Raw genomic sequence first — 13,549 nt, forward strand, 5'->3', positions numbered from 1 at the left:
TTTATTGTTTTAACAATCCTAATTTTGATCAGATGTTTAAGTTTTGAAGGATGTCAACTGTGACAAGATGATAATGATTGAGTTTTGCGGACTATCCACAGCATCACAGCAGCTGCCAACAGTACTTTGGAGACCCTTACCCCCTCGAGTACGATGACGCCTACGTGGGCGTCATGAGGCCTGAGTGAGTATATGAGGACGCCAGTGTCTGCTTCCTGATTATATTTATTTTGTAGTTGTAGCTGAGTGAACATCGTATTCTGTGAGCAGACTTGATCACTTTTCCAGTAGTTACAAACATTCTGGGTGAAAGAGAATGAGTATAACAGCTGTAACTATGCTTTATAATGCGTGTATTGTGATGCATCATCATACATCAGGCAGCTAATGTGTGCAAGAATATTTGATTCGTATTGAAGGGGTTAATAGGTCTTTACAAGAATAGATATTGAGCTGCTGTCTGTGTTGTGTTAGTATAGCACTTTGTGTCAACAGCTTACAGTAGAAGAAGAAGTTGACCTAATGTGAAAAAAGTGATGAAATACAAAGTTGACAGATTTTGGTTATGGTTCTGAGACCATGTTTCCCCCTTGGTACTGTATCTCTAGATCTAGGGAAGATCACAGGTTTTGAAGACAAGCAACAGGGAGATTATTCTCCCTGATGCTTAGGTCTCTTGATACAACACTTGCCATCTGCCATTTGTGTGGACATTTAGGCCAATGATAAACTCTCTTTGGGAATTGAACCAAGATGTAAAACTCCACCAATTCCTGTAGTGGGGTTGTGTCCAGGACCCAAATGTCTGCACGAGTGGTAGTTGGCGAGTGTTGGATCAGGAGACCTACTTGCAGGACTATGACTTCCAGGTACCTATCATTGGGATATATATCTCACATATATATGTATGTCTGAATGATAGTTTGACACAGCCTGAAGGGATTTCTCTCTATCTTCTCCTTTTTTGCATGAGGGGAAGAAGAGAGGGTTAGCTGATTAAATAAAGTGGCCTTGCTGTGGATGTGCTATGTCTTGCTGCATTGCTTCTTACCCAGGGCAGTGGATGAGATGCAGGGATGACGCATCATCCAGGAGGAGCCAAGAAAAGAGGGAGGGAAAGGTGGTGAATGGGAGTATGTTGGGACGAAATGGGTGGGAGTGGATTTATTCTTTTGACATTAGTTACCTCCTTTGTACATACATATACCAATGGCTTTTTCCACCTTACAAGGAGGAAAAACCCTTGCTATATGTATGTATATATATATATATATATATATATTATATGTATATATATTATATGTATATATATAATATGTATATATATATATATATTATATATAATATATAATATAATATATAATATCTAACTCTTGCATCCTCTTGTTCTCTCTCTACCCCCTCCAGTTCTCTCCCCTACTCTCTCTTACCACCCTCTACATGGTGGTGTCACTGCCAAACAGGCATATACCATGGTGACCGGACAGTTTGATACTGGACATTTTGATACCGGACATTTTGATACCGGGCATTTCGATACCACTAGATATATATATGTGTGTGCGCGAAGATATTGGAGTTTATCTTAAATAACTACCATACTGTTCTTGTAATTGGTTGTTTAAATAATCGCCATAATGTCCTTGTAATTGGTTGTTTAAATAATTGCCATACTGTTCTCGGCTATCAACTACGGTTGCTGCATCTCTCAGTCTACTACTAACGCTTGGCTATCAACCACAGCTGCTGCATTTGCGGATAAATATATATATTTTTATTGTATCACCCATGCCTCGTCTAATTACTTCAACTAAAAATGGAAAGAAATTAGTAGATGATCTAAACTATATATATGATAAACACAAAACTTATAAGGATGGTTCCAAGCAGTATTGGCAGTGCGAAAATAGGTTATGTAAAGCCCACGTACACACCTATGTTGGTGATGGTGACAACAAAATCGTTAAGACAGGTGAGCATAATCACAGTGCAACAGCAGCAAGAGTGGAATCAAAAGTAGGACATCATCAAATGAAAATAATGTCTGGATCTACACAAGATGCTCCTCGGACTATAATATGTAAAGAAACCCAAATCTGAATGTATGTGCTATTACATATTCAAGACAACGACATTAGTGTTATGAGAATGTTCGCCTTGCTGCCAAATAAGACACAATATACTTACAATAGACTATTTACTACTATAAAAGAACTCTTGCATAATGTTGAACCTGCCACTGTGATGATGGATTTTGAAAAAGCGGCCATCAATAGTTTATTAGATATATTCCCTAGTTCAGATGTTACCTGTTGCCTATTTCACCTCTCACAAAATGTTTACAACCAAGTTGTAACAATAGGTTTTAAACAGCAATATCACCAAGATGATGATTTTAGTTTAAAAGTGAGATGTTTATCCGCACTTGCTTTCCTTCCCATTGACGATGTTATTGACGGCTTCGAAGAATTAACTGATGACGATTTTCCCCAATGTTTCATATTTCGAAACATATTATATTGGAGGAGTGAGAGGTCGTGGCGAAGGCGAAGAGTCGAGCCAGTCTTCCCTATTCATTTATGGAATGTTCATGAACGCACTGAAAATGGTATGCCACGCACTAATAACTATGTTGAAGGATTTCATAATGCACTAAGAACCTCCGTGACAAATGTGCATCCTAATATTTGGTCCCTTATAACTGCTTTAAAACATGAAGAGGCTCTCAGTGCAACAAGAATTGCCCATCTCAATCGTGGAGACAGCGTAACCTAAAAAAAAAAAAAAAAAAAAAATACAGGGACGCCAATCAGCGTATAAAAAAATTGCTAGAACAGTATGACCCTTCAAATAAAATCCAATATCTTAGTGGCATTGCTCATAACATTAAACATGTTTAACTAGATAATATTGTTGCTTGTCTTTTTTTTTTATTATACTTGTAATATGTTTATATTTTTTCAATTTGTACTTTTAACTCCTTACTTTTAATACATAATTTGGTTTTTATATCTTCGTGGCACTGCTCATAACATTAAACATTTTTAACTAGATAATATTGTTGCTCGTCTTTTTTTAATTAGACGTAATATTTTTTCACAAAATAATTTTTTTTAGTCTGTTTATAGTTTTTTAATTTGTACTTTTAACTCCTTACTTTTAGTACATAGATTGGTTTCATGCCTTATATATATATATATATATATATATATATATATATATATATATATATATATATATATATATATATATATATATATATATATATACATATATTGGTATCGAAATGCCCGGTAGTGAAAAATCCTAGTCACAAAATGTCCGGTAGCGAAATGCCAGGTATCATAATGTCCGGTATCAAAGTGTCCAGTATCAAACTGTCCTAGAACCATATACCATATATGTACTGCTTGAACCCCTGCACATGGTTCCCCATGCCCAAGCCTTGCCAAATATGCTAACTGTGGTCAAGAAGATGCAGCATCCTACCCAAACTGCACAGTTTATGGCTTTGAAAGCAAGATCCATTGCCTCCAAGATTTGTTGAACATCAATTTCTAGGAAGCCAGAATCCCAGTACGATTCATGATGTGTGAACATGAAATAGCATGCAGAAACATTTGACCTGCCTGTAAACATTTCTGCCCCAACAGCCTAGACAAGTAAGGCCACAAACACAACACAGAACCTTCCACAAAGCCTCCAGGTCCCCTTCCCAACCCAATGGACAGCTGGCCCATCTTGCATTAGCCCCCCACCCCACCCTCTCCACCAGCAACAGAGAATAGGCCTGGCCATAGAAAAAAACTGACCCAGATACCAACCATCACAGAAGACATCCTACACTGCCCTACCCTGTTGCTGGTTACCTGGAAGCCGAAAGTCTCCTGCAAGAAAGATCTGGGACAACTGATTGATTACCCCTGTCCACCCCAGCATCCACAGCACCTTTTTGCCATCCAGAGAAGACCTAGTAGAAACTATACAAGTAGCACAATATGTTAAAAAAAAAAAGTAAAATAATAATAATAAAGTACCACATAAATGTTGGACCATTTCATCTTCACCCTCCCAGCCCATTAAAGCTTGAACTGACTAAAAACATGAGGTCTGAGCCATAACCAAGCCCCATTCCTGCACGAAACCCATGCCTCAAGGTCACGAAACTGCACCCACCACCACCCTAAAGAGCAAACTAGATCCACATGGTCTTGTGGTATGCGCTCGCCCTCGTCCCATAGACTACCCAATGGTCCCAGACCCAACAGGAATGAATGATTACTGGTCAGCCTCAATTTCGTCTTCAGAATAAAGAAAAACCTCCCTCATCAAACCCCTGCCCATCAAAAGAATGAACGCACCCTCTTCTCTGTTAACATACACTCACCCCACTAGAAAGATTACTACCCACTCACTCACCAAGAATACCCATTTCCTCCCAAAACTCCCCTCAACCCCCTCGCAAGCAACCTATGCCCACAATTGTAATCTCGCTAATCCAATAGATGAAACTGTTAAAGATTATACCAAACTGAGAAATGTGCTCCATCAGATCAATCTGAACTGCGTCAGCCTGCGAGAAAGAATTGCATATACGTCCACCTTCCCACTTACGGCCCCCTCCCTTCCCACTCATGCCAAACATGGAAGAACAGCAATCCTGGTACGCCCAGGTATCTCATTGTTACCTCTCACACTCCATCCTCCAAGTTACCATAGCCAAACCCTTTCTACATAGCCTACTTAACATGTTTCTTATATCTCCGTTCTTCATAAGATATTACTTCAGAAACACTGATCTTATACATATATCCCACCCCCAACACACCTACCTACAAGAGGACGTAACGCTCGACACACATCTGGAGAAACTATCACAACCCCACAAGGTACACTACAATGACCATAGAACATCACATAGAAGTAATAGGTATTCAGTTTTATGCAAAATTTATCAACCCTATTCTCCTGTCTCATAAATCACATAAGTGCAACCAACAGGATGCAAAAAAAGGTTAAAAACAGAAATAGATAAATAAAACAAGAAAAAAATTATTATTTCGTAAAATTAAATAAAATAAATAGATAAATTAATACTACTCAAATGTTTACAACAAACTTCCAGCTACACTGCATAACACATACATGCAAAAACACGTTCACGCTTAACCACAACACAAACACTCCAAGACCGATTACCAAACACATCTCCATCAACCCCCGCCCCCGATATTAACCATGTAGAAATATACCTTCTACGACAAGCAAGAACTACACTAGCAACACTGCAGCACTCAGACATTACCAACACAGAATAAGCCTGCTCATCTGGTCATAGAAACAAAATACCCCAGATGCAACCTCCACACAGAAGACGGAACACTTACACTCTTGTCATACCCAGAAAACAATACAATATTTCCTCCTTGAGTGACTGATGGGCCAGTCCAGTGTCTATTGTCGGTTGCCTGGGATCCGCATGTCTCTGAAAAAAAAAAAAATAATGATAATGGGTCCTAGGGCATGGGATTGGTTAATATCTCCTTAACATTGAACAACTTAGACTTCAAACTCTTATAGTCATGCTGATATTTTAATCGACCTATCTATGCACATTTGACTTCATCCTATCTGAATCCCGCCCAGGGCTAAAATAATTTCAGTATTGCTGCACTGCGAGTCGTTACTCCAACTCTCGTGAGCGTTGGGGATATGTTTACGTGTAAGGTCATAGCATCACCCATAGATCGGTCATATGTGAGCTCTGAGCTCTCTTTTGGGAGGGTAATAGCTGTCGATTACGAGTCCAACACGTGATCCAAGAACACGGTGAATCTTCAAATGCTCTGTAATGTCGAACCTACATCTTATAAACCCACAGTTTTTCTTCCACCCACAACTCCGATGATCCCGCTCCTACACAAACCGTAAAACCCCATCAGCATCATGTATCTCCATAACAATAGGGGAATTCTCGACAGCCGACACAACACAAATTTATCTCACATATCACATAAAATTAATAGCTCTCCTTTCAATTAGCATAACTTCACCATCCACGTTTCAAGGCTCAGTTCCGTGATAGAACAGGGATTATGCCCTAAGTCAGTAGTTCTTAACCTGGGGTACCTGTAACCGCAAGGGGTACGAAACATTAATTTTAGGGGTACGAGACATGATAGCCGGTGCAATGGCACTGTATATTTACCTTGAAAAATCATAATGTGCATTCACTGTATCCTACAAACTGACATTTTCAATTTGAAATAAAAAAGTACCTTTGTTCAGTAATACATATACCATAGGATTTTTTCCCCTTTACTCGGGAGGTAGCCAAAAGACAAGGCATAGAAACCACTCCCACCCATTCCATCCCCCACATACTCCACTCCCCTCTAACCTCTTCCCTCCCTCTTATAGTGACACCTGTATGACTGGTCATCCCTGCATCTTGTCCACTGCCCTGGGTCAGAAGCAGTGTCGCAAGACACAGCACATCCACAGCAAGGCCGCTTCATTAATTCGGCGACCCCTCTCCGTCCCCTCATGCTGAAAAGGAGAAGACGGGGATAATTCCCTTCAGGCTACGTCAATTTATTTCTCATACATACTCCCTCACCACCATCCCCCACCCACTCCCCCTCAATCCATACATATGAAAAGTATTAGTGATACAAACCTTGCTGAGAAATTATATATATATATATATATATATATATATATATATATATATATATATATATATATATATATATATATATTCCATTACTGACTCCTAGGAGTTCAGTAATGGAATATATATATATATATATATATATATATATATATATATATATATATATATATATATATATATATAATACAACCACAAACAACTTTTAATTCCATGCCATCGCAATCGAGACTGAAGAATCGCTCGATGGAGACATTTTGTTGGAAATTGAAACGTGGACGAGCCGAGGATTCGAACCCAGCTAACCCGTAACCAAGTTACAGTGACATAAACCAATGCGCTATCAAGATAGCTATCAAGAGAGATATATATCTCTCTTGATACCGTATTGGTTTAAGTCACTGTAACTTGGTTACGGGTTAGCTGGGTTCGATATATATATATATATATATATATATATATATATATATATATATATATATTGCAGAAACCACACTCAGAGTACGTACTTTTCATATGTTTGCATTGTAATTTTATTGGATGGGGGTATGAGAAAATTTTCTGCGCGCACTTTTCACTCGTAAGTAGACTATAGGCACCATATGATTCTAGGTAATCTATCAAGTTAATGTAAGGAAGAATGTTATTTAGACTTGACAACACTGTTTATATAAATGTTTTAGAGCTGGAAAAATATGCTGAACGCTAAGCTACATTTTCTTATATCTACCGAAAAAAAAGAAAACGTCATTGGTTAGTGAGTTTGCACAGAGAACACTGAATGAAACAGTTTGTAGTTGTGTGTGTGAATAACACTTGCCCACGCGCACACACTACCATTGCACCCTCATAGCAGGGGTGGGTTGAGCACAAAATTGGTGTATATGTGGCTCAAACATATAAATATAAGAAATTGTACTCATCTTACATTTCTCTTGATGGCGCAGTGGTTAGTCACAGTTGATTTCATACGTCTGTTGTTAAGGTTCAAGTCCCTAGCTTCGCTTGGTATCAGTTTCCGAATATGTCCCCGACGAGCGCATTGTCAGTCTCGTTCGTGATGACATGGAAAAGTAAAAAGTTTAAGTGGTTGAAAAAAAAAATTAAGATATACCCTGGGGACCTTTCAGTGTGTGTGAATAACACTTGCCCACGCATACACACTACCATTGCACCATCATAGCAGGGGGGTTGAGCACAAAATTCGTGTATATGTATGGCTCGAACACACAAATATAAGAAATTGTACTATTTTATAGTTCTCTTGATGGCGCAGTGATTAATAAATGTTACATTGATACGTCTGAAGCTGAGGTTCGAGCCCTTGACTCCGCTTCGTATCAGTTTCCGTATATGTCTCCGACGAGCGCATTGTCAGTCTCGTTCGTGATGACATGGAATTAAAAGTAAAAAGTTTAAGTGGTTGAAAAAAAGATTAAGATCTGCACTGGGGACCTTTCAGTGTGTGTGAAATATATATATATATATGTATGTATATATATACATATATATATATATATATATGTATATGTATATGTATATATATGTGACGTAAGCGGAGTAGGAAACACAACAGTCTTAGTCTTGGGCTTATGACTAGTTTCGCAGGTATGTTTTTTTTTTTTAGGGCATAATCCGTATTCTATCACGGAACTGAGCCTTGAAACGTGGATGGCGAAGTTATGGTAATTGAAAGGAGAGCCACTAATTTTATGTTATATTTTAGATAAGTTTGTGTTGTGTCCTTTGAAAAAAGCATACCTGCTAAACTAGTCAGTAATAAACTCAATACCAAGACTCCTGTGTTCCTACTCCGCTTACATCAACCTGTCAGAATGTCTCAGCATATATATATATATATATATATATATATATATATATATATATATATATATATATATATATATATATATATATATATATATATATATAACACTGGTAACTTGTGTTTAATTATGCAAGTGGCCAGAATTCTTTATTCATTGGGTTACGGTCCCGCCGACGTTGGAACTCCCGAAATCTAAATAGAATAAAAAACGGCGAAATTCCTCTTTTTCATTTCCGCTGAACTGCCGACTAACGCTGGTATAACGATAAAAAAAAACACTGTGGGCCTACTGTTTGTACAGGACATATAAAGTTTGGTACATATACAGTAGCTTATGTGCTCATCACCCTGGGCAGTGAGGAGGTATTAATGAAACTAAACTGAAAAAAAAAAACTGAAAAAAAATATCCGACATGAAAACATGACCTCCTAAATTTTTTATAATAAATGTGCTGGGGGTATTTTTTTCCCCCTTCTTTTTCGCACTCCGACCTAAGTGGAAAGATCAATGGTGCCCGTAACGCAATAAGCAATGAATAAAAAAGTCTGGCTTAATATGCCACAGTACCTGCAAAACCCAAACAATCTTCTTGTAATTTTTTTGTTTCAATTTTCATGCCTTGCAGGCATAAAAATATCTTTTAGACTGCTATTTGCATGTTTTATTATGATAGGTTTGCATTAGTGATTTAATTTCAAGGACTATTAGTTCCGTTGTCAGCTCACAACGAAATAGTATATCTTGTTTGACATTGATATAGCTCAGAAATATGACAAGAAATTTGTATGGCAAAGTTGTTTCTTTTCTCTAACGGAAAACACTACCTAAAAATGAGTCTAGTTTTTTTATAATGAAGCATGGCAATGAAACATTTTAAATCTATCAAACGTTTGATTACATAATTTTGTGGCCTTTGTCTCTTGATCAGGCAATGAAAGAGGGCAAACCACCTTAAGGTCTCAAAAGTGGTTCCGACGAGATGGCCGCTTCGAATTTTCAGTGGCTTTGCTTTTGAAATCATAATTGCTCGAGCCATTTTTTTTTAGATCAGTGCATTTTCACCATAACTGAACAAAGAAATAACCCACATTATGCAACGTTTACAAGAAATATTAGGTCTGAATTTCACCATAGAGAATATCCCAAACTGTCCTATCTCATTCCTAGACGTTCTGCAGCAAAGATGAATAAGGCGTGGTCCGTACTTCTGCAAATGTGAAGGCTTTGAATCCAGGTCGTTGCCTCTGCGGTCGTAGCAAATGCCACCAGAAATATAAAATTCCACGGACCTATGTACAAAAAGAATGTATTTGGTGGCAAGGCATCCACAAAAAAGGGGACTTAATATCACATGTCCTCGTTATATAGTAAATAATTATTTACTTCAAACTATTTTCCAAGTAATAAAGGTGTTTAGAGGGGGCGTGCGCATCAGTAGAGGAATCCCGAACGCATGGATCCTGCTACCTCAAGATAAAGAATCCTGTCGCGAGCGGCCACCGGTCAACAACGGAGCATGCGTATTCTCCAAGGCAAAAAATTAAAAAAACATAACAAAAAAAAAAAAAAAAAAAAACATTCGATGAATTGTTTCATACGTCATTATGTACTACTTGCGTTTGCAATACGATTTTTTACATATTTATGAACGAAAGAAATAGTATCATGTCTAGAACAATTCGCTTCTTAGACTATGAAGTCGAAAGGGAAGAGGCAGGTGTCAGCCATCTTCCAGCTCTGAAGGTATGTTAATTTTTGGCAGTAGTATGAAGTTTTCGCTATTGTTGTTGAATTGTCCGTATCTGAAACTGATTTGACGTTTTGGCGAGAATAGGTTAAACAGTGTGGTGATAACATTACGCCTTATAAGGTACTGATTTAGAACTTGTTTTTGTTTTTTGAGAAGTGTTGACTCTGAAACTGCATTCTATGCCCGCCGCGACGTTTATTAGTCATGTCCAGTCATTGTTGTATATATCCATTATCTTACTTGATATGTGTCTTGTTTATGTCTCGTGGCGTCACCTTGTGTAATTTAATTGGTATACTACATATTGTATAAAATCGCAAATTTTGAAGCCGTGTTGACTGAGTGATAATGTCGTGTGGTTTATTTTCAAGAATATTGACCCTATTAGTTTAGATACAGAAGTGAGGAGCGAGATGTGTATCTCTGGATTTGAATTGGGTCGGGTAGGAATTGCGTTATTTTTCCAATTTTGTGTATTATGTGTACCCAAGAATAGGTGAAGATTGCTGTAAATACCTGTGGTCTGTGTCAAGTGGTAGTTCAATACTTTGTCTGGACTCCTTGATTGTGAGTTGAAATTTCTTTAAACTTTTCTGTGTCCACTGATGACTAGGAGTTGGATTCTGTGTTTGGCTCTTATGTTTTTGTAAATACTCTGCTATTATAGTTTTCTCAGTATTAGTAGGCTTGTAGCTCATTTTTTGAGAACTTGTTAGGATATTCCGGGGTTGCATTTTGTTCTGGTCTGTGTTGATGTTTTCGTGCGTAGGTGTCCTACAAACATGATTTAGTGGGCTAACATTGGCCCTAGGTTGGCCCAATTGCTACCAGTATACGCCAGCCACCCTAGGGCCAATGTTGGCCCACTAAATCATGTTTACAGGATGGTGGAGTATTTATTTATTTATTTGTGGGGGCGTTAGACGACAAAACAGCTAAGTTTGGAGCATCGAAACCTTTTACACCACTGCTTGCAACATAATTCCGCTTCATTTTCATGCAATTTTCATGCCATTTGGGGTCACTAATCATTTAAAACCTATCAAGCCTCTGTACGCCCGTGTCCGACTGCCTACCAGTCAAACCGACGCTAGACGGTACGAATATTAACGCGCTGAATGGGGCATTATCATCCTACCCATAATTTTATGTTCAGCGACATTTTCACACCTCCCTGTGCCATTCTCCTATCAATACCAAACATTTTGTTTGAATGCCATACCCACTCAACTTTGCACAACATACTTCTGTTTCACATTTCTCCACAAACAATGGTTTGTTCGTCTTGTTTCTCCATGCGTTGTGTGTATTTGTCCCATTTCCATTGTTCCTCTAATTTCTTTCGTGACTTGTACGCCTGTTAGTTGTATATATGCTTTTCTCTCCTCTCTTTTTTAATAGAGGTGGTTTGAGGTGTGTCTTGTGGTTTGAATTTCCTTCTATAACAGAATTATATTGTTCGTTTTAGAATTATGTTTGTGACTTCTCTATATTCTGTCCATTTTGTTTTGTTTTTGTATTGTTCCTTTTTGTGCTGCCTCGATGTTGTCAGTTATTTGTTGAACATTATTAGATAATGATCACAGGGAAAATTATGTACAACTTCTCAAATTGCTTGTATTAAAGAGTGCATATTTGTGTGATATTTCGCAAATGGATTAACTTGCTCTGCTACTGGTGTTGAACCAATGGCTGTGTGACTTGGTGCATATTTCTGTGTGTCGAGATGTTGCTCAGTGACGGTGTTGCAAGAGTAAGTTATGTTGGAAGATCACTTGAGTATACTCAGAGTGTGAAGTTGATCTCGGACTGTATTGCCACTATAATCCGTTGTTTGTGTCTAGTCAGTTTGATGTACATTACGTTCGTCACCCAAAATGTAGTTGTCAATATTGAGGGATTGCAATTGTGGGATATATAATTTGGGTGTTGATGATGTACGATGTAGGTAATACTGTAAGCTGATTTCCTTTATTTGCATAGCCAGTACTTCTTATGTCTTGTCTTTTGGTTTTCTGTACTTTTTTTGACTGAATAATGTGTTTCTTCTTCTGCCACGCAGTTTGTTAATGCTGGCAGGATGGGCTGTCGTGATAGTTTTGTCTCATTTTTTTTTTCGTGAATTATAAGTTTTGAATGTGTTTACAAATGTTGTGTTTGTTTTATTTGGGATATTAATTGTGGATCTGTGTGTACGAGTACAACACGTCTAGTCATATATTGTTTGCGTTCGTAAGTTTGGTGTATCTTCCTATGTTGCGAGTGGAGGATGACATCCCAATGCAGGAGGTCCATCACCTGTTCAATCGTCCATCAGCAAAACTCACCTTCACCTGGTGCAGGCTGCGGTTTGAAGATGCCACATCATTTGCATGGTGGTTATTTTCGGAAGATTACTAGCACTTTCAGCACGAGACTAGTCAGGAAACATTTGTGTTATCTTATTTATTTATTCTACTTTATCTTTACATATTCATATATTCAAATATAATGGAAGTTTTTCTTTTCTCTAAGGAATAGTAGTTTTTTTCTGGACGCGTTTTAAATAGTCATGATAAAAGCTCATCTTGCCTTATTAGAATGGAATATATAAAAATAGCTCTTACCTCACTTAGAAACGATCGACAATTTACTGTGCATAGATAAATATAAAGGAGGTTATTCTGATTTACATTTGACCCTAAATATTGTTAGAATATGAGTAAGTACACATTCATGTATATCAATGGTCGGAGAATATTTATGTGACTTACTAGGTCATATAATGATGTAGTTTGTTATGAACATCGGATTTTATTGATAACATTTCCTTAAATAACCATCTTGAAAAGCACACAAGCCGTAAAAATAAAGTCGTTTGAAAAAAAAAATAGAAATTTATTTTTAGGCATTGGTGGAAGTCACTTCTGACTGATTTGTGTTGTCAAACCAATTGTAACATATTACTGCTCCTCTGCGATGAAAGATCTGTCGATCAGCCCGACTGTGGATACGACTTTGAACCAACTCCGATAGGTCTAGACCAGTGATTCCCAAACTATCTTACATGACACCATCTTTTTGCTTCCAGCAGACCCGCACCCACCACCTTTTATGTAAATATATTTGAAATTATATATGTAATTATATATATTATACATAATTATATATAATATAGAAAATGAGTTGGGGTGACTGATAGAATTATACTTTGCCCGTGTGTAAAGGCAGATACTTTCTTTTGGAATTATTTCATTAATCTTATTAAGCAAGTATTTCTTTTTCTAGCAGATGACCTCACGCCTCCCTAGAGGGAGG

This window comes from Oratosquilla oratoria, chromosome 15 (assembly GCF_046742065.1).
Source record: "Oratosquilla oratoria isolate Oo_2021 chromosome 15, ASM4674206v1, whole genome shotgun sequence".
Classification (NCBI taxonomy): domain Eukaryota; kingdom Metazoa; phylum Arthropoda; class Malacostraca; order Stomatopoda; family Squillidae; genus Oratosquilla; species Oratosquilla oratoria.